Below are 22,291 nucleotides of genomic sequence, written 5' to 3'. Positions count from 1 at the left end.
GAACAGAGGCTTATATTCACATGTTCAGAAGTCCAAGTACCCTGCAGGTTTTAAAGATGTTTCAGTAATATACCAAAACAAACAAAAAAGCACAGATACAATCAAATAACAATACTAAGTCACCAGAAATGTCTGTGTACATAAGAGTTTCTCTACCAGCATGGTAGTATTCTAATGAGTAACCCCCATCATCCCACAGTTCTTCTGGATAAAGTATGAACAATGGGAAAATTAAAGGAAGAGGCCAACCAGAAGAAAGAGAACTATATAATGGGTGAGCAGAAAAATTGAGAACTGCTACTTAGAATGAATGATCGCAGACACCAAGAAAACATTCAGTGGCATTAGGCAGGCAACTATCAAGAACAGAGTTTCTCCCCTTGATCAAAGATTCAGACCCTAAAACTAATATCTGAGTTGAAGATAATTTCCAGATCTGCAAACAAGAGTTACATATCACAAACTAAAGTCCAGTCAAGTGTGTACATGCAGGCTGGAAGTGACCGATTACCTTTCATTAGTCTTTTCAGGTACAAATAGTAACAAATATTATCATCCTCTATGCAAGGCACTGTGCTGGATGTTGAGAAGCCTATAGATCAACACTAGGCATCAGCTTGTCAGGTCTTCCAGTAATCCATGCCCCCAAATCACAAAGTTACCTTGTTGCTCTCCAGTTTAAAATTCTTCAATGGCTCACTGATACTTAAGGAATAAAGTCCAAACTCCTTAGCAAAACTAAATTCATCTACTGCTCCCTGTCTATCCCTGTGCCCACTCCTGCCCCTATCTTTACCTATTATATATTTATATTTGTAATTCTTACAAATGCATCACACTCTCATACTTCCTTGCCTTGACATATACTATTCTCCTTGCCTTGATGCAATCCTCACCTCCTGAGCCCAATACCAATCTCCCTACTAAATTTCTTTCAATTATTCAAGATATAGAAACATCACTTTCCCTGGGAAAAATCTCTTTACTTCAAGAAAAACTGGATGCTCCATTCTGTGTTTTCTTACTACTCTACCCTTAATTATCTGTATTACAGAATTTGCATTACATAATTTGCATATCGTATTACAGAATTTGCATATTGCATTTGTATGTTGGTAGTCTACCTATCTTCTATATGTCTAAGAGCAGTCTGGGTTCAAGATGGCAACATAGGAAGACCCTGAACTCATCTCCTTCTATGGACACATAGAATCTACAACTACAAGGGCGCCTGGGTGGCTCAGTTGGTTACACTTCCGACTTTCACTCAGGTAATGATCTCACGGTTCATGGGTTCGAGCCCCGCGACAGGATCTGTGTTGATGGTCCAGAGCCTGAGGCCAGCTTCAGATTCTGTGTCTACGTCTCTCTCTGCCCTCCCCCACCCATGCTCGCTCTCTCTCTCTCTCTCTCTCTCTCTCAAATATAAATAAACATTTTTAAAAATCAGATTAAAAAAGAGATTAAAAAATCTACAACTACATATGAATAATTTCCCATATGCTTCAAGCCAAGAACTTGCCCCGTTCATTTTTCTATCCCTGAAAGAGTAGTTCAGCTTTCTTCCACACCCCACATACACACCTTCTGACATGTAGGACTTATTTTTATATGGGCAATCTAGATTTTTGTCAAAAATCATACAAAGGTAAGCAGGAAAGAGAAACATGACAATAATTATATAACTACGAACAGACATTAGATTTTTTCAAATAGAAAAAACAAATTACAGGTTACAAATACAATCCTATGTCCATTAGCTATTTCTATAGCCCATTTTTATTCCATTCAAATAAGCATATTAACACACAAATGAGAGTGACAGTTAATATAGGGGTACCTCTAATTCAACTCTAATTTATATTTTTAAAATTAAATTATTTGCATATGTTTAATAACAAATCACATCCCATATATTCACTTTTAGCAGTGTGGTATAAAATCAAGCTAAGAATCCCTTCTCTGGCACAGTGCCTTTAGTTTAGCATTTAGAAATTGCTCAAAAAATATTTGCTGAATTTAAATAGTTAACTTGAGTCAGGAGGCTTAATTTCTAGAGCAAATGAGAAACATAAACCTCTGACCAGTTCAGAGAAATAGTAAGGAGAGAATTAAATAATAATTAGGACAAGAACATAAGAACTGTCACAAAGCAATTAATCATTAAGTTAACTATTAAATGAATGGCTTAGGACTTCCAGTCAAGAAGTCACAGTGAATATACAATAAGTATACAGTAAGCTGGTATAGCAATGTAAGTATTAGGCATATGCAGTGTTTAAAGCAATAATTTTCAATAGAGGCTATAACAAGTCACTTACGAGGCGTTTTTAAAGTTTTTAGATTAAGGTTTTTGGTTATAACAATGACTGGGGGCAAGGAGTGTTGCTGGCCAGAGATGCTAGACATCCTGCAAGGTACCAGGACAGTACTGCACAAGGAAGCATTGTTCTATGTGCTGTATGAAATTCAAATATCTTGCTAGACATTCATGTAAATGAAGAACATATATATGTATTATTACCTGAACTTGGATTCTAACACTATTTGAAAAAAAAAAAAAAAGTCATCTTGCATGGTTTTAATATATACTAAATTTTCTAGAAATACAACTATATTATGAATTGAGGAAAAATCACTTCTTTCGTTATGTTCAGAAGAACACATGAAGAATTGGTCAACATTTCAGAAAATCAGACCACCAGTAGCAATGCTGCTCCTAGTATTTGAAGTATAGTATAGTCGTATAGTATTTGAATCCTATACAACTGTATTGTATTATACAATATGTATCAGAACCCATTTGTAGTTTTTATACTCACAATGATTTATTTAGCCTTTATTTTAAAATATCACCTATGCTGGGGAGCCTGGGTGACTGTCAGTTAAGCATCTGACTCTTAGATTTCGGCTCAGGTCATGATCTCATGGTCTTGAGATGGAGCTCCATGTCAGACTCCACGCTGTTAGTGTCTGACTCTTGATCTTGGCTCCGGTCATAATCTCACAGTTCGTGAGTTTCAGCCCCACATGGGGCTCAACACTGATGGTGCAGAGCCTGCTTGGGATTCTGTCTCATTTCTCTCTGCCTCTCCTCCGCAGGTGCTCGCTCTCTCTCTCTCTCTCTCTCAACATAAACTTAAAATAAAATATCAACTATAGTGGCACCTGGGTGGCTCAGTCGTTGGACCACCCAACCCTTGATTTTGGCTTAGGTCATGATCCCAGGGTTAGGGGATCAAGTCCCACAGTGGTCTCTGTGCTGAGCATGGTAAGAATCTCTCTCCCTCTGCCCCTCTCCCCTGCTTGTGCTCTCTTTCTCTTTCTAAAAATTAAAAAAAAAAAAAAATCAACCATAAATTAAAAGCATATTTGTGCTTTGCTCACAAATAAATTTATCAGTGTTCCTGCTCTGCCAAGTTTTTTCCCTCAATGAAACATTCAAGATTAAATGAATATTTTACAAAGAAACACTGATAAAGCTGGCAAAGATATATCATACCTCGTTCTTTTCTCTCCTTCATCAATCTGTAATTTGCCTTGGCAAGCTATCGCTATTTCATTTGAGGTCACTGTCCTCTTTCCCTTATCACATACAAATAAGTCTAGTCCATTAGATTTTTTTGGTCTGTTATACTTTTATTCTAATATCCACTGGTATCTCTGCTCTTTAATTTTTCTTCTTGCATGGAATGGCTTCTGTCTTCTCTTAAATCTAAAACTAATCATTTGTGGGGCGTCTGGGTAGCTCAGTTGATCAAGTGTCTGACTTCAGCTAAGGTCATGATCTCACGCTTCATGGGTTCGAGCCCCACATTGGGCTCTGTGCTGACAGCTCAGAGCCTGGAGACTGCTTCAGATTCTGTCTCCCTCCTTCTCTGCCCCTCCCCCACTCACGCTCTGTTTCTCTCTTTCTCTCAAAAATAAACATTAAAAAAAAATTTTAAACCAGTCATTTGTGAGAGGGTAAAAGCATCAGACTACTTCATTAAATTTTCTACAGTAGTCAGGCCCCAAATTTTGCATATTGAAATGTATATTTTTACTAATTTAATTTTCTTTTACTTCTTGTTTATCATAGAGTTAGGGTATCATGTTGATGCTTTATAATTATGAACAACAGTAACCTAATTACCTATCAATTTCATTTCCAAGGTAGTCAGAATTCATTAAAAAATTGTTATAGTAGCAATAATATAGCTATTATTCATAGCACTTGCTTCGTACTAGGCTCTGTTATACTGTATATATATACGTGTATATATATATATATATATATATTAACTCAATCCTCAAAACAATTCTGGGAGGTTGGTATTATTAATGTCTCCTATTTTACAGCTATGGAAATTGGGCACAGAGAGATTAAAAATACTTTCTCAAGATCCTACATCTAGTAAACGAGAGAGCCAGAATTTGAACCCAGATAATGGAAACATTAGGGCTAAAATGCTTGAGAACAACTAATCTAAGGGAAAAAGCACTGCATGCACCCTACAAAACTGCCAAGAAATAATAATTATGACCTTGTATGTATCTAACAACACAGACTTGTAATATATAAAACAAAAACTGACAAAACACAAGGCAAGTTTAACAAATCCACAGTCTTCATGGGATTATTTAACATACCTCTCAGAAACTGAAAGTTCTAGAAGATAAATGAGTATGGATATAGCACTTTTTTTTAAAGTTTATTTATTTTGAGAGAGAGCGGAAACACATGTGCATGAGCATTGGAGGGGGCAGAGACAGAGAGGACAGAGAGAGAATCTCAAGGAGGTTCTGCACTGTCAGTGCTGAGCCCAAAGCGGGGCTCAAACCCAGAAACCATGAGATCTTGACCTGAGCCGAAATCAAGAGTTGGATGGTTAACAGACTAAGCCACCCAGATGGCTGATATGATACATTTTAATAACAAAACTGATATGCTTGATTCAATCTTGTCCCAATAAAGGTAGGCTTTATTTATCTTTTTTTTTTCAAGTCCATATGAAAAAATTGACCAAAATGCCTGGATCATAAAGGAATTCTCAAAAAATTTCAAAGAATGTAGTTCCAAAACCACATTCCCAGACCACTATGAAATAAAATTAGAAGTCAACAACAAAAAAATAATTAAAAACAAGCATAGTAGACAACACTGTTTATCAACATCTATTTTCCCCCTCTTCTTGACTTATAGGACCTCAGTTAGTTGGCAATGTGCTTGGTTAATTAAAACATTCAGGGCGCCTGGGTGCTCGGTCGGTTAAGTATCTGACTCTTGATTTTGGATCAGGTCATGATCTCACAGTTCATGAGTTCCAGCCCTGCATCAGGCTCCGCACTCACATTATAGAGCCCTCTTGGGATTCATTCTCTCTCTCTCTCTCTCTCTCTCTCTCTCTCTCTCTCTCTCTCCCTCTCTCTCCCTCCCCCGCTCTCTCTAGAGTAGCCAGGTGACATAGTACTAAGTAAGGAGATATAAGTGGGAATTGCTAGGTAGGGATTCTAGAAACGTTTCCCTGATGAAATTGCCCTTTATCGTTTTTATAGACTGGAGCAAAGACGTAGTGCTTGCATCAAGAACAGCTACCTTATAACCAAAAGGCCACAAACTACACACTAAAGACAAGGAAACTAGAAGCTTGGTTTGTTGAGGACTTCCTTAAGCAGCTGCACAGCATAGGCATTTCTCAAGATTTCTTGAGAAAAATTTGAATAAGCCACTGTGTTCAGGTTTCTGTAACATACTGCCAAAAACAATCCTAACTGATTTGCAAAAAAGATTAAAAATAAATGGGTTAGGGGCACCTGGGTGGCTCAGTCAGTTGAGCCTCCAACTTCGGCTCCAGATGTGATCTCACGGTTTGTGAGTTCGAGCCCTACATCAGGCTCTGTGCTGGCAGCTCAGAGCCTGGAGCCTGCTTTGGATTCTGCGTCTCCCTCTCTCTCTGACCCTCCCCTGTTCATGGTCTGTCTGTCTCTGTCTCAAAAATAAATAAACATTTAAAAAAATGTAAAAATGGGTTAGAGTTCAACTAAAAATGCCATATAAAAATATAAAAATAAAGATAAAAACAAAAATTAATGAAATAGGAAACAAAGAAACAATTGAGAGATTCAACAAACCAAAAGCTGACTTGGGAATACAAAAAACTAATAAACATATCTGCAGTGACTCTGGATCAAGAAAAAATCTTTTAGGGGCGCCTGGGGGGCTCAGTCAGTTGAGCGTCTGACTTCAGCTCAGGTCATGATCTTGCAGTTTGTAAGTTTGAGCCCTGCATTGGGCCCTATGCTGACAGCTCAGAGACTAGAACCTGCTTTGGATTCTGTGTCTCCCTCTTTCTTTGCCCCTCCCCCACTCTGTCTGTCTCTCTCTCACTCAAAAATAAACATTTTAAAAATTAAAAAAAAAAGAAAGAAAAAATTAAAAGAAAAAATCTTTTATTGTCTAGCTCCTGCCTATCTCTCTAGATTCATCAGAGTTTTGCCATTCCTTTACATGCATCCACCAGACTTAAACTAAATCAAATTTCTCACCGTTCCTAGAATATTCCTCTGTGCCTCCACATATGCTTTTCCTACTGCTTGAAATGCCCTTTCCCTTACTTGTCCACAAGACAAGCCCTATTTTCTCCTTCAAGAAAACTAAAGGGTGACTTCCTCTATGAAGCCTTCTCTGACCCCTTCACACAATGTTTATACTGGTGCCCAGTATTATATTCCTTAGTCCCCTATGCATACTTTCACACACTTAGCAAATATGTATTGAGTAATTTCAGGCTCTTGCTAAAGTTCTATTTTAGCAAATACTGTGTTTTAAATATATTTCCTATCTTCCATCCTAAGCAAAGAGCTCTTTTAGGGCAGGATTTTATTCCTCTATCCCTAACACCTAGCTCAATGTCCTACACCTAATGAGTATTAACTAAATATCTGCTGAGTAAATAAATGAATAAGGTGGCAAATTGCAATGTTTATCACATGCTGCAACAGAAGTAGCAACAGAGTGCAATGAGATTACACAAAAGGACGGTAACCAACTCTCTCACTCTCACTGACGCAAAATAATACACTCTAGAATCAACTTTTTGTAGTATCTTTCACGTGCCTTCACATATATCATATCATTTACAGAAATACTTCCACGAGCTGAGTGAATGCAAGTTGTACAATACAACTTGTGTGCTTCTAGTTTTTGTCCCCCATCTCCCCCCCCCCCCCCCCCCCATACCATATCATTTAAAGAAATACTTCCACGAGCTGAGTGAATGCAAGTTGTAAAATACAACTTGGTTGCTTTTGTTTTTTTCCCCCCCCCCCCCCCCCCCCCCCCGGCCGAATTATCAATTAAAGTGAAGGATCTTGGCAGGTATTTCTACACAGCAATATGAACACAGTAAAATTTGCTACCTGATAAATTATCACTTGTCACTGAGTGCTGAGCTTGGCCCACTGAGACATCTACAATATTCTTTACTACTTAGCCCAACTTCCCACAGCAGCTCTAGGGGAAATATTAAATGTACTGAAAAGGGCCAAAAGCTCCAATCATATATTGCTGTGTGTGAACCTTAAGTGCACATATGATACACAGTGCCTCCTATAAAATACATCATTTCCCCTCCACACCAGCCAAACACCAAACCTCCCCACAAGAGCTCCCGCTCTGAAACCCCCAGTATCTCAAAGAGGTTACAAAACCAGATAAATGCAACAAGGAACACAATAGGAAATTTAGCAAGAAGTAGTTTTGACAGACAATAAGGCTATGCAACAAAGACGATTACCAAGGTGCAAAGCCCTAAGTTGCACTGGACTGTTATCACCCTCTTTCTCCACACTTTTCAATGCTAAACTCCTTTAAAAAGGGTGGTGGAAGGTGGGGAGGGAAGTTTGTTTTCCTCTTTATACCCTCTTTTGTAAATGTCTGTAACACGGTGTCAGCTCTTTGGAATTTATGTTTGGTAGCTCTGGCAGCTTCCTTGAACTTTACGAACCTACCTCTGACTGCTACTTGTCTCTTCTCCTTCTTCACACCCTCCCCATGTAAAGATACTTAAGGTTCAAGCCTTGCTGCTCTAGTGTCTCTATCCACTCTTTTCCTTGACTGTTTCTAACACTGACAACATTTTCTGATGGCTAAAAATGCACTCAATTCCTAAAAGAAAGAAAGAAAGAAAGAAAGAAAGAAAGAGAAAGAAAAAAGAACATTTTAAAAAGCGCTCAATTCCTATAAAACACTGCTTTCATGCCAGAGTAATATTGTACGATGAAGAGTTTTCTCTACATTTGTTCTTCTTTAATCTCATTCTTCATACTGAAGGTTACCTTAATTCTCTGACTATATGGGGCAATTTACTTCTGAAATGGCTGATCTGACACAAGGGGACAAACATGGACAAACACACACACACACACACACACACACACACACATCCACACACATCTTGCTCACTGATGTTTTGGAGTTTGGGGGTGGGTTCAAATTACTCCCAGAACTCATTACTTTGTTCCTCCAAACAGCTTTGGTATAAACAGACATTGCAGTCAGAGCAATAACTCTAAAAACTGGTACTAAACAGTACCAGAGATGGCTAACGGGCTTACTCCTAACCTTCACACTCAGGTCTAACATTCACTACCTCACATCATCCTGTCTACTTCTTAGTCATTTTATAAAAGCTTCCTTATACACCTTCAAGACTATAGAACTTAACTCTTCTCTGACGCTGTGACTATGAAACCATGCAGTCATTACATATTGTAAGAACAGGATCACACGTAGTGTTGCTGAAAACACTTTTTATGGTGAGGTCTCAGACAGGCAGATGGAAAAGCACAAACACTGGGTGGCTCAGTCAGCTGAGTGTCCAACTCTTGATTTCGCCTCAGGTCATGCATGATCCCAGTATGTGGAATTGAGCCCTGCATCGACTTAAGATTCTCTCCCTCTCTCTCTCTCTCCCTCTGCCCTTCTCAACCACTCATGTTCTCTCTCGAAAAGAGAGAAGAGAAGAGAAGAGAAGAGAAGAGAAGAGAAGAGAAGAGAAGAGAACAAACACAACTATGAAAATATAGACAATTTGAGAAAAATCCTTGAGTTTCTATAGATTCAGGTTGTGACAATGATCACATTTGAAAGAGAAAGGATTCAGTGTCTTGAAGATCTCACAAGATGTAGTTGGAGAGACTAAAAAATTGTAGGCAGTTGGCACACTAAGACCGCTGCAGCAACACCAGCATTTTGAGACCCAGTATCTTACTTCTCAAAGTAGATAAAACCACCAGAGAACACAAAAACTTTACCTTACCAAGCACAAAAATAAAACATCTTAGAACAAAGTAACATTCACATACTAAAATGTTCCCCTTACTTTCTTTATACCACAACTGTTAATACTGTTACAGATTTAGAGTTTGCATGACAACTCCATGTGCACTAAATAATAAATGTATAACCATGAATGTGAATAAATCAATTTTTCAGTACCCAAGCAGATGGCAGATATCTGGCTCTTTTAGTTTATAAGTTTATTATTTCTTACAGCTTGGCATTTCCACATAATGCTGTCAATTTGGGAAAATATAAAGGGGGAGAAAGTAGGAACTTTGCCTCTTTTTTTTTTTTCTTGAGAGAGAGAGCGCAAGTGAGCAAGGAGCAGAGACAGAGAGAGAGAGAGAGAGAAGCGGGGCTCACCCAAAGCGGGGCTCATGTTCACCAGAAGCAGAGCTTGTGCTCACCCAAAGCAGGGCTCATGCTCACCCAAAGTGGGACTCAAGCTCATGAACCATGAGATCATAACGTGAGCTGAAGTCAGATGCTTAACAACCAAGCCACCCAGGCGCCCAAGCCTCTAACTTATATAACTAGTTGTATACTTGCCACTCAAAATGAATCAGGTTGAACTCTATAAGAAAGCATACACACACACACACACACACACACACACACACACACACACACAGAGTATTCTAAAAATATAGCATAAATATATAAAAATTAATAAAATAATCTTTAAATTTTTTCTTGTACACTGGATCAAAATTAGCTATGATATTCCATTCATCAATTACACAGATATGAATTCAAATCCTAGCTGTACCACTTACCTATTGGCAAGACATTAAACATTTTTGGACCTCAGTTTCCTAATTTATTTATGTATTTATTATTATTTTTTCCAAGTTCCAAAAGTTTCTATTACATACAGAGGGGAGGAGTTCAATCCTTCTTGGTTGTGACTTTCCCCATGGCTACCAGCATGTTGCTCAGCTCCTCTCTCTTCCTCTTGGCATGGATGTGTGTCTCCACCTTTTTCTTGATGAACTTGATGGCACCATTGTCCTTGGAGACCTTGAGCAACTCCACGCAGGCTGCTCATATGAGGCAAAGCCATATACCTCTCGGATCATGTACCACACAAACCTGGTGTGCTTGGTGAGGCGCCTGTGGCAGCAGCTATACCTCAGTTTGCTCACGTTCTTAGTCACCTCATGGCCCTTGTTTAGGCCCCCGGCCATAGGGTAGCACAGAGCTACGGCTGCTGCTTCTTAATGGCTCCAGGGCAGGGGCAGTTTCCTCATTTATATAATGGAAGTATAACTGCTTATAGAATTATTGTGGCAAATATAAATATTTGTATAAATAAAAAGATCATGTATACAAGTTCTTAACATAGTACTTAGCACAAAACTCAAAATCTTAACTGCATTTGTAATAGAAATAATAACTAGCCCTTATATAGGGTATATTATATGCTAGACAGTATTCTAAATACTTTACATACTAGCTCATTACATCCGCTCAACAACCCCATAAGGTAGGTACTATCATTACCTCTATTTTGCAGATGCAGAAACTGAGGCACAGAAGTCAAGTAACTTGCCCAAGGTCAGAAAGCTTATAAGTGGTAGAGCCAAGATTCAAATAGAGTCATTATAGTGGTGCCTGCCTGGCTCAGGTGATGCAGCATGTTGACTCTTGATCTCAGGGTTGTGAGTTCGAGCCTCATATTGGGTTTAGAAAAAAAAATTTTTAAAGGCTCAAACAGAGGCAGTCTAGCTCCAGAGTCTGTCTCTCTCTCATGTTGCTTCTCAATGCATTCTCTTCTTTCTTTCTTTTTATACTGAAGTATAATTGACATACAGTGTTATATTAGTTTCAGGTGTACAATTTGATTAGCAAACTCTACATATTCTTATAACCATATATATGGGGTTTTTTTCATGCAACAAATATTTAGTGAGTACCCACTACTTGGCAGAGTCTGTGCCAAGTACTAAAGACACAGAGATGAAAAACATAGGGAGGTCTGATCTAACAGAGAAACACAAACACGTAAAAAAAAAAAGTCATAGGGGCACCTGGGTGGCTCAGTCGGTTGAGCGCCGACTTCGGCTCAGGTCACGATCTCGCGGTCCGTGAGTTCGAGCCCCGCATCGGGCCCCTGTGCTGACAGCTCAGAGCCCGGAGCCTGTTTCAATTCTGTGTCTCCCTCTCTCTGACCCTCCCCCATTCATGCTCTGTCTCTCTCTGTCTCAAAAATAAATAAACGTTAAAAAAAAAAAAAAGTCATAAAATGTAGCATTGCTCTGATAAAAGTTTATATAGGGTATACAGGAGGTACAAAGGAGAGAAGAGGCAATCATGCTATGAAAAATATGATAATTACAAGAAAAGAAGGCATTTGATATCACATGACCATAAAAAATTAAATCATATCTGGGGCTCAGTTATGGGCCCAGTTAGTTAAGCAACAGACTTGATTTAGGCTTGGTCCTGCGGTCATGTGATTGAGCCCTGGGTCGGGTCCTCACTCAGCATGGAGGCTGCTTGGGATTCTCTCTCCAATCTCTCCCCTCCCGCTCCTCTTCCCCACTTGTGCTCTCTCTCTCTAATAAAAATAACAATAATAGAATTTTTAAAAATGAAATCACATCTAAAAATAGTGGGCTAACCTAAGATCAAATTTGAACTGTTGTGCAAAAATAAAATAGAGAAAATAACATCTAAAATAACAAAAGCTACTATTTGCTCGATCGACAAAACATTGTACAAGATGCTCTACACATTTCATTTGATCCTTCCAACATTACAAGGTAGGCATTGTTATACAGGGTACAGTGAAAAGAACACAAACTTTGTGTTCATCCTAGGTTCAAATTTCTTCATCAAGTCTCTCTCTCTCACTCACTAACACACAGGTACACAGATACACACACCGGTACTCTTACCCTCTTACTACTTGTATTCAGGCTCCTTTGCCAGCTCTTCCTTCCTCTACTCAACCCTTAAATGTTTGAGTTCATCAATACTTGGTCCCAGGCTCTCTTCTGTCTGTTTATACTCCCTGTATAACATCATTCACACCCATGGCTTCAGTTAATCTATGTTTTTTTTTTAATTTTTTTTAACGTTTATTTATTTTTGAGACAGAGAGAGACAGAGCATGAACGGGGGAGGGTCAGAGAGAGGGAGACACAGAATCTGAAGCAGGCTCCAGGCTCTGAGCTGTCAGCACAGAGCCCGACGCGGGGCTCTAACTCACAGACCGCGAGATCATGACCTGAGCTGAAGTTGGCCGCTTAACCGACTGAGCCACCCAGGCGCCCCCAGTTACTCTATGTTAATAGCTCTTATATCTACATTTCCAAGCCAGATCTCTCTTCTGAACTCTAGATGTTAACTGCTTATAGAGGTTTCACATTCTAATCCAAATCTGAAATCATCAAATACATTCCTCCTTCAGAGTTCAAACATCCAGCTACTTGTACTTGAAATCATCTTTGATTCCTCCTTCCTCTCACCGTCACATCCAACCATTCACCAAATGCTACAGTTAATACCTTCAAAGTATCTCTCAATTTTTTTATAAGCATACTTAAGTTGGTAAATTAAACCACATGTCTAGAGGCACCTGGGTGGGTGGCTCAGTTGATTAAGCGTCTGACTTCAGCTCAGGTCATGATCTCGCGGTTGGTGAGTTGGAACTCTGCATCAGGCTCTCTGCTGTCACCTGCTTCAGATCCTCTGTCTCTCTCTCTGCCCCTCCCAGCTCATGCTCTCTCAAAAATGAATAAATGTTTTTCAAAAAGATTTTTAAAAAGCATGTCTAGTATTTCAAATCATTTCACTCCACACCATTCCAGTTACCACCATGCACACTTCTGCCACAGTCACATATCACATCTTTCACTTTGGACCATTGCCAAACTGAATCAGTTCTTACCCTCTCCAACCCACTTACTTAAAATTAAAAGCAAGTGTCTTAAGATAAAATCGAAAATTCTTATCCTTGAGTACCTCTACAGATGATGAAGTCCTCAACAATAAACCCCTGCTTACCTCTGCAACATATTTCATCTCTTACCAATCTCCCCGACCCTCTGCTGAAGCCATTCTAGACTTCTTTCAGATCCTTAACTGCATCTCAGACTTCTCTCATCTAGGCCTACAAATAGATTGTTCCTTCCTCTTGGAATGTTCATTTCTCCAACCTATTCCTTCACTTGGCTAGTTCCTATTTACCCTTCAAGTCTCAACTTAAACTTCACTTTCTCAAGAAGAGCATTCTCCCACTCCAAATTAGACAATGGCTTTTTTGTACTCCCATTGCAATCCGTGTGTGGCAACAGACTCTAGACTGGCTCCCATGATCCCTACCCCTAGTGTTCATGCCATTGTGTGATCCTTTCCCCTTGAGCCTGGGCAGGGTCTGTGACTTATTTTTAACCAATACAATATGGCAAAGGTGACTCAAAATTTAAAACATCAAAAATGAATTAACTGCGGGACACCTGGGTAGCTCAGTCGGTTGAGTATCCGACTTCAGCTCAGTTCATGATCTTGCAGTTCGTGAGTTCAAGCTCCACATCGGAGCTTGACAGCAACAGAGTCAGCCTGTCAGCACAGAGCCGGCTTCAGATCCTCTGTCCCCCTCTCTCTGTACCCGCCCCCCTGCTTGCACTCTCCAAAAAAAAAAAAATTTTTTTAAATAAATAAGAAGAAAAAAATGAATTAACTGTGACCTAAATGTCACATAAGCTTGTAACCTATCTTATTAGAAGACTCGCTTACTAGCTTCAAAGACTCAAGCTGCCAATATGAAACATATCAAGCTGAAGCCCTCAATTCAACAGCCTGCAAGGAATTGAATGCTGCCACCAACCACATGAGCTTAGTAGCAAATCCTTCCCCAGTTGAGCCCCAGATAAGATGTCAGCCCCAGATGACACCATTTTGTAAAAGTTTTTTTTAATTTATTTAACTAATCTCTACACCCAACATGGGGCTTGAACTCACAAGCCTGAGATCAAGAGTCACACCCTCTTCTGACTGAGCCAGTCAGGATCTCCACCCAACCTGACACCTTAATTACAGCTTTGTGAGACCATGGAGCAGGGGACCCAGCCAAGTCCTGCCTGGACTCTTGAACCACAGAAAAAGATATCATAAATACGTATTCCTTTCAACTATTGCATTCATGGTAATACTGCTATGCAGCAATAGGAAACTAATATGCCATGTTCCTCTTTGTGTTGTAATCACCCTTGTAATTACTTAATATAAATATTTACCATTAGATTATAAATTCCACAATGGCAAGAATAACAAGTCTTACTCATTACTGTATCTCAGCACTTAGCACAATGCCTAACATATAGAAGAACCACAATATAGTGAATGGATGGATGGATGGATAGATGCCTATTCTATGCCAGGCACAGTGCTATACCCTGGCAAAACAAAAATAAATAACACATAGTCCCTATCCTCATGGAGCTTAAAGCTAAGTGGGATGACAGACACTTTAAATAGATCATTTCAACAGAATATGATAAAAGTAACAGGTTTCTGTGAAGACAACGGGCATGTAACTCAGACTGTGCAAGGGTCTAGGTATGGGAGAGGAGAAAACTTATATAGTCAAGATTTATGTTAAGCAGGTGACATGATCTTGTACACAGAAAATTCTAGGGGCACCTGGATGGCTCAGTCAGTTAAGCATCTGACTCTCAGTTTTGGCTCAGGTCATGATCTCAATGTTTCGTGGGTTTGAGCGTTGCGTCAGGCTCTGTGCTGACAACGCAGAGCCTGCTTGGGATTCTCTTCCTTTCTCTGCTTCTCCCCCACTTACTCTCTCATTCTCTCTCTCTCTCTCTCTCTCTCTCTCTCTCTCTTTCTCTCTCTCAAATAAACTTTAAAAAAGAAAATTCCAAAATTCTAAAAAATAAAAGAGTTCAGCAAAGTTATAGGATACAAGACAAATACAAACATCAATTGTATTTTTTTACACTAGCAATAAATAATCTGAAAAATGAAATTAAGAAAACCATTTCCCCTATAATAATACTGCTAGAAACTAATTCCTTTCCCTAGAACACTGGGTGACTGAGGCATTCTTCTTGTAGCACATAAAGTTCTCTTCTGAAGTGAAAAGAGTACAGCTCCGCCCACGTTTTACCCTGTGGTATCTTCTACTGTCACTTTGGAAGACACCAACTAGCTTTGACCTGATACTGGTATTCTTTTCCTAACTTGATCTTATGTCAGCATTCCAACACTTCCACTGCTAAAATTAAAGGGTCCTCATTACATGAATATAAGAATCCTCCCAAACCAAAGATTACTCTTCTGTTTTTTTTTAATTCATCTCTTTTCATTGTAGTCATTTTGCTTTAATAAAAATTTTTTTTGTTATTTTTAATGTTTATTTATTTACTGATTTATTTTTGAGAGACAGAGAGAGCATGTGCGCACGTGAGGGAGGGGCGGGGGGTGGGGGGAGACAGAGATCTGAAGCAGCTTGGTGCTGACAGCAGAGAGCCTGATGCGGGGCTCAAACTCATGAACAATGAGATCCTGACCTGAGCCGAAGTCACACAGTTAACCGACTGAGCCACCCAAGCAACCCAATAAAAAATATTTTAAAGATAGAAAAGAAAAGAGGGGTCCCTGGGTGGCTCAGTCGGTTAATCTTGACTCTTGATTTCATCTCAGATCATGATCTCATGGTTTGTGAGTTCAAGCCCCATGTCAGGCTCTGCACTGACAGTGCACATGCGTGCGCATGCTCTCTCTCTCAAAATAAATAAATAAACTGAAAGAAAGAAAGAAGGAAAGAAAAGAAAAGAAAAGAAAAGAAGGAAAAGAAAACAATTCCATTTACAATAGCATCAAAACTTAAGAGCTAAAACTACAGAACTCTTAGAATAAAACATTGGGGGAAATCTTTATGACTTTGGATTTGATACCAAAAGCACAAGCAACAAAAGAAAAAAACAGATAAACTGAACAGCATCAAAAGACACTATATAAATATGGGAGTACCCAAACTGGAAGTCAGTAAATGAACTGATCTACAAGTGTGGTTATGACAAAATCAACAAGAAGCGAATTATCTTGACAGATAACACATTGACTGCTCACTCTTTTGGTAAATATGGCATTATCTGCATGGAGGATCTGATTCACAAGATCTATACTGTTAGAATATATTTCAAAGAAGCAAATAACTTCTTATGGCCCTTCAAATTATCTTCTCCATGAGGGGGAATAAAGAAAAAGACCACCCGTTTGGCAAAAGGTGGAGATGCCCACAACAGGGAAGACCAGATCAACAGGCTCATTAGAAGGATGAACTGAGCAGGGTGCCTGGGTGGTTCAATCAGCTGAGCGTCCGACTTCAGCTCAGGTCATGATCTCACAGTTCATGGGTTCAAGCCCAGCATTGGGCTCTGTGCTGACAACTCAGAGCCTGGATGGAGCCTGCTTCAGATTCTGTGTCTCCCTCTCTCTCTGCTCCTCCCCATTTGTGCTCTGTCTCTCTGTCTCTCAAAAATAAACATTAAAAAATAATAATAATAAGGCATCCAAATCGGCAAGGAGGAAAAACTTTCACTCTTCGCAGATGACATGATACTCTACATGGAAAACCCAAAAGATTCCACCAATAAACTGCTGGAACTGATCCATGAATTCACCAAAGTCACAGGACATAAAATCAATGCACAGAAATCCGTTGTATTCTTACACATCAATAATGAAGTGACGGAAAGAGAAATCAAGGAATCGACCCCATTTACATTTGCACCAAAACCATAAAATACCTAGGAATAAATCTAACCAAAGAGGTGAAAACTCTATATACTGAAAATTACTAAAAGCTTATGAAAGAAATTGAAGAAGACACACACACACACACATACACACACACAAATGGAAAAACATTCCATGCTCCTGGACTGGAAGAATAAATGTTGTTAAAATGTCCATACTACCCAAAGCAATCTACATATTCAATGCAATCCCTACCAAAATAATACCAGCATTCTTCACAGAGCTACAACAAACAATCCTAAAGTTTGTAGGGAACCAGAAAAGACCCAAAATAGCCAAAGCAATCTTGAAAAAGAAAACCAAAGCAGGAGGCATCACAATCCCAGACTTCAAGCTATACTACAAAGTTGTAACCATCAAGACAGTATGATACTGGCACAAAAACAGACACTCAGATCAATGGAACAGAATAGAGAACCCAGGAATGGACCCACAAACATATGGCCAACTAATCTTTGACAAAGCAGGAAAGAATATCCAATGGAATAAAGACAGTCTCTTCAGCAAGTGGTGCTGGGAAAACTGGACAGAGACATGGCAGAAAAATGAACCTGGACCACTTTCTTACACCATACACAAAAATAAATTCAAAATGGATGAAAGACCTAAAATTAAGACAGGAAGCCATCAAAATCCTCAAGGAGAAAGCAGGCAAAAACCTCTTTGATCTTGGCCACAGCAACTTCTTACTCAACTTGTCTCTGGAGGCAAGGGAAACAAAAGCAAAAATGAACTACTGGGACCTCATCAAAATAAAAAGCTTCTGCACAGCGAAGGAAACAATCAGCAAAACTAAAAGGCAACCAACAGAATGGAAGAAGATATTTGCAAACTACATATCAGATAAAGGGTTAGCATCCAAAATCTATTAAGAACTTATCAAACTCAATACTCAACAAACAAATAATCCAGTGAAGAAATGGGCAAAAGACATGAATAGACACTTCTCCAAAGAAGACATCCAGATGGCCAACCGACACATGAAAAAATGCTCAACATCACTTATCATCAGGGAAATACAAATCAAAACCACAATGAGATTCCACCTCACACCTATCAGAATGGCTAACATTTACAACTCAGGTAATAACAGATGTTGGCGAGGATGTGGAGAAAGAGGATCTCTTTTGCACTGCTGGTGGGAACGCAAACTGGTGCAGCCCCTCTGGAAAATGGTATGGAGGTTCCTCAAAAAATTAAAAATAGAACTACCCTAGGACCCAGCAATTGCACTAGTAGGTATTTATCCAAGGGATATAGGTTTGCTGTTTTGAACTGGCACATGCACCCCCATGTTTATCGCAGCACTATCAACAATAGCCAAAGTATGGAAAGAGCCCAAATGTCCACTGATGGATGAATGGATAAAGAAGATGTGGTATATATACACAAGGAGTACTACTCGGCAATCAAAAAGAATGAAATCTTGCCATTTGCAACTACGTGGATGGAACTGGAGGGTATTATGCTAAGTGAAATTAGTCAGTCAGAGAAAGACAAATATCTATGACTTCATTCATATGAGGAATTTAAGATACAAAACAGATGAACATAAGGGAAGGGAAGCAAAAGTAACAGGGAGGGGGATAAAACATAAGAGACTCTTAAATATAGAGAACAAACAGAGGGTTGCTAGAGGGATTGTGTGAGGGAGGATGAGCTAAATGGATAAAAAGCATTAAGAGACACTTGTTGGGATGAGCACTGGGTGTTATACATAGGGGATGAACCACTGGAATCTACTCCCAAAATCATTGTTGTACTATATGCTAACTAACCTGGAAGTAAATACATACATACATACATACATACATATGTACATACATACATACATAAAATTATGTATGTGGCCCCTACCCACTAGATACCAGTAGCATTCACTGCCTAATTGTGACAACCAAAAATAACTTCAGACACTGTCAAATATCACGTTCAGAGCAAAACTGCCCCCAGTTGAGAACAACTGCTCCAGTCCAAGTCCATCTGCCTTAATTATTTCCTAACAGTAGATTAGCTAAACTTATCATTAACCTTAAAAACAAACACATTTTTTGTGAAATACAGAAGCTGAATACACCTAAAAGAGAAGGCTTGTCTTTTGGGTTTGTATAAATCCATTTCTGGAACATATAAACATAACAAAGATCAATTTTTAAGGATGAGTGACCAGAAGGTCCTAAATTCTAAAACTGAATTATTTTAAAGGAATACAAGCAAGTCACATAAATCCACATTCGTCAGTGTAAAGTCATCCATCAACCAGTCTTCCTTTTGCTATCTAAAGCAACTGAAAGTCCTTAAATTATCTGCATAATTTCTATCTCCCATACCAGAAATCAAATATTTCCTTTTATTGCCAGTGATACACTTTTTATTTAACCTGACCTTTAAAACCCTGTAGTCATTTGTACTTTGTAATCAAAGATAAAAACTAACCATATCCTAGCTGCATTATAGTTATCAGACCAGGAGTTGGCAAACTTTTTCTGTAAAGGGTCAGAGAGTAAATACCTTAGGCTTGAAGGGCCACGTGGTCTTTGTTACAACTATTTAAATCTGTTATTGTAGCACAAAGGCAACCATAAAACATACATACTGACAAATGGGTGTGGATGTGTTGCAATAAAACTTTATTTACAAAAAAAGTGGCAGGCTATAGTTTATCAAACCCTGTATCAGACTATTACATGCAGAATAAATAAATAGACCAATTTCTCTCTTTCCCAATGATAATGTCCTCACCATAAAATTAACTAATTACTTTCTAAAATACCATGAAATAATGTTAACTAGCTTTCTCCTTTTCATAGTAGGCATTTGTAGTAGGATAATGCTAGATCCTACTGCCTTAAATGAGGAATAAAAGCCAACTATGAAAATCAAGTTCAGGTTTGAGATCTATACAGAAAGCCTGAGCCAAGAAATCAAAATAAAGCCTTTAGGTTCAGATCTAGAACCTATATGACTCCAGCAGAAGCAAATGTGAGACCACTATATTAAGTACATCCACAACTTAGAACAAAAGAACTCGGGGCACCTGGGTGGCTCAGTCGGTTGGGTATCCAACTTCAGCTCAGGTCATGATCTCTCAGTTCCTGAGTTCAAGCCCCACATCGGGCTCTGTGCTGACAGCTTGGAGTTTGGAGTTTGGAGCTTGAAGCCTGCTTCAGATTCTGTGTGTCTCTCTCTGCCCCTCCCCTACTTGTACTGTTTTTCTCTTTCTCAAAAATAAATAAACATTAAAACACACACACACACATACACACACACGAGCTCCAAGGGAAGGGCACCTGGGTGGCTCAGTAGGTTAAGTATCTGACTCTGGATTTCAGCTCAGGTCATGATCTCATGGTTTGTGAGTTCAAGCCCCATGTCTGGCTCTGTGCTGACCGCAAGAAACCTGCTTGGGATTCTCTCCTCCTCTCTGTCTGCCCCTCCCCTCCTCATGCTCTCTCTCTCTTTCTCTCTCAAAATAAATAAATAAACATTAAAAAAAAAAAAAAGAAAAGAAATGCTTTTTTACAAAAAAAGAACTCCAGGGGAAATCGTCTCCCACTGAAAACAGATTTTCAATAAAAAAATTATAAATCACAGGAGAAATGAAAATCCATGAAAAAGGACCAACAGACCAAATAGTGTAGGATCTATACTCCAAGAGTTGCAACTAATCTAAAAGTTACTTAAACAAACAAAAGATTTAAGTCAAAATTTACTCATTTCTATGCAAGTATATTAGAAACCCTATAAGAAATAATAACTTTTTAGTAAAATATAATTTACCAAAATTGACCCAGAAGAAACAAAAATCTAAATAGACCAATTACCCCAGAAGAAAAGGAAAAATATCAAAGTACCTGACCAAACATTGCACAGGAGAATTCTATATTAATGAATTCTTAAGGAGTAATTCCAAAACTATTTCAACTGTTCCAAAGCATAGGGGAGAAAAGACTTCAAAATAATTTTTTTTGAGGTAAGAATAACATTGCTACCAAAACTAATAACAAAAGCATGAAAGAGAAAACCACAGACAAGTCTCACAAATATCAAGGCAAAAACCCCCAGCAAAAAGAAGTTAGCAGCACATGAAAGAATAATAAACCAGGAATGCAAGGATGGCTCACTATTAGAACACCTACTAATACAACTCACTTTACTAAGAGATCAAAAGAAAAAAATAGTTTTACCACCATATGTATTAGAGTTCTCCAGAGGAACAGAACTAATAGGATATATACAGAGAGAAAGAGATTTATTATTAAGAATTGGCTCACATGATAATGGAAGCTGAGAAGTTCCAAGATCTGCAGTCAGCAAGCTGGAGACCCAGGAGAGACAATGGTGTAGTTCCAGTCCAAGTCCGAAGGCCTGAGATCCAGGAGGGCCAATGATATAAGTTCCAATCCAAAAGCTGGCAGTCTCCAGGCCCAAGAATATTTTGGTTCCAATCCAAAAGCAGAAAAAGACCAATGTCCCAACTCAAGCAGTCAGGCAGGAAGGGTTCCCCTCTTAATTATAAGAAGGTCAGCCTTTTTATTCTATTCAGATCTTCAAATGTTTCGATGAGGGCCACCCACATTAGGGAGGGCAATCTATTTTACTTACATCTACTGATTCAAATGTTAATCTCATCCAAAAACACTCTCACAGACACACCCAGAATAATGTTTAACCAAATATCTGGGTACTTGGTGGCCCTGTCAAGTTGACACATAAAAGTAACCATCATACCATAGATTCTGAGAAGACATGTGGTAAAATTCAACATCCATTCTTCATAAAAATAATTCTTAAGAAAATAGAAGATTTTTGTTAATATTTTAAAGATCCAATAGAATAAAATATATTTATTTCAGCCTCCAAATCATATTAATTAGGAAACACTACAAGCATTCCCATTAAAGTCAGGAACAAGACAAAGATGACAAATATCACTATTAATATTTTAGGAAGTATTAGTCATTGCAGTTGGTTGAGAAAAAGTGAGGTATAAAAATAAGAAATAAATGAACATATCATCATTTATAGCTGACATGATTATAAACCTGGAAAACCAAAACAAATCAACTGAAAATCTATCACAAACATTAATAATTCAGTATGTTAGGGGAGCCTAGGTGGCTCAGTTGGTTTCCACTCAGGTCATGATCTCATAGTTCATGAGTTCAAGCCCCGTGTTGG

At 38.7% G+C, this 22,291-nt stretch overlaps 1 protein-coding gene and 1 pseudogene across 2 annotated transcripts in view; both read right to left on the bottom strand.

Annotated features, from left to right (window-relative positions):
• The window catches only part of TESK2 (testis associated actin remodelling kinase 2), a 130,396-nt gene that overhangs the window by 73,120 nt on the left and 34,985 nt on the right, over positions 1-22,291 (bottom strand). Inside the window, exon 1 of one of the 2 annotated variants that reach the window (XM_049618636.1) lies at positions 21,385-21,996. The exons of the other annotated variant lie outside the window; for it this stretch is intronic. The gene's annotated coding sequence lies outside the window, so the exon portion shown is untranslated. Of the gene's footprint in view, positions 1-21,384; positions 21,997-22,291 lie in introns of those variants that run through there. 2 annotated transcript variants of the gene reach the window in all.
• On the bottom strand, positions 9,967-10,808 carry LOC125913322 (60S ribosomal protein L36-like; annotated as a pseudogene).

The sequence above is a fragment of the Panthera uncia genome, assembly GCF_023721935.1.
Source record: "Panthera uncia isolate 11264 chromosome C1 unlocalized genomic scaffold, Puncia_PCG_1.0 HiC_scaffold_4, whole genome shotgun sequence".
Classification (NCBI taxonomy): domain Eukaryota; kingdom Metazoa; phylum Chordata; class Mammalia; order Carnivora; family Felidae; genus Panthera; species Panthera uncia.
The sequence above is the reverse complement of the archived record's forward strand: the minus strand, read 5'-3'. Positions and strand labels throughout refer to the sequence as shown.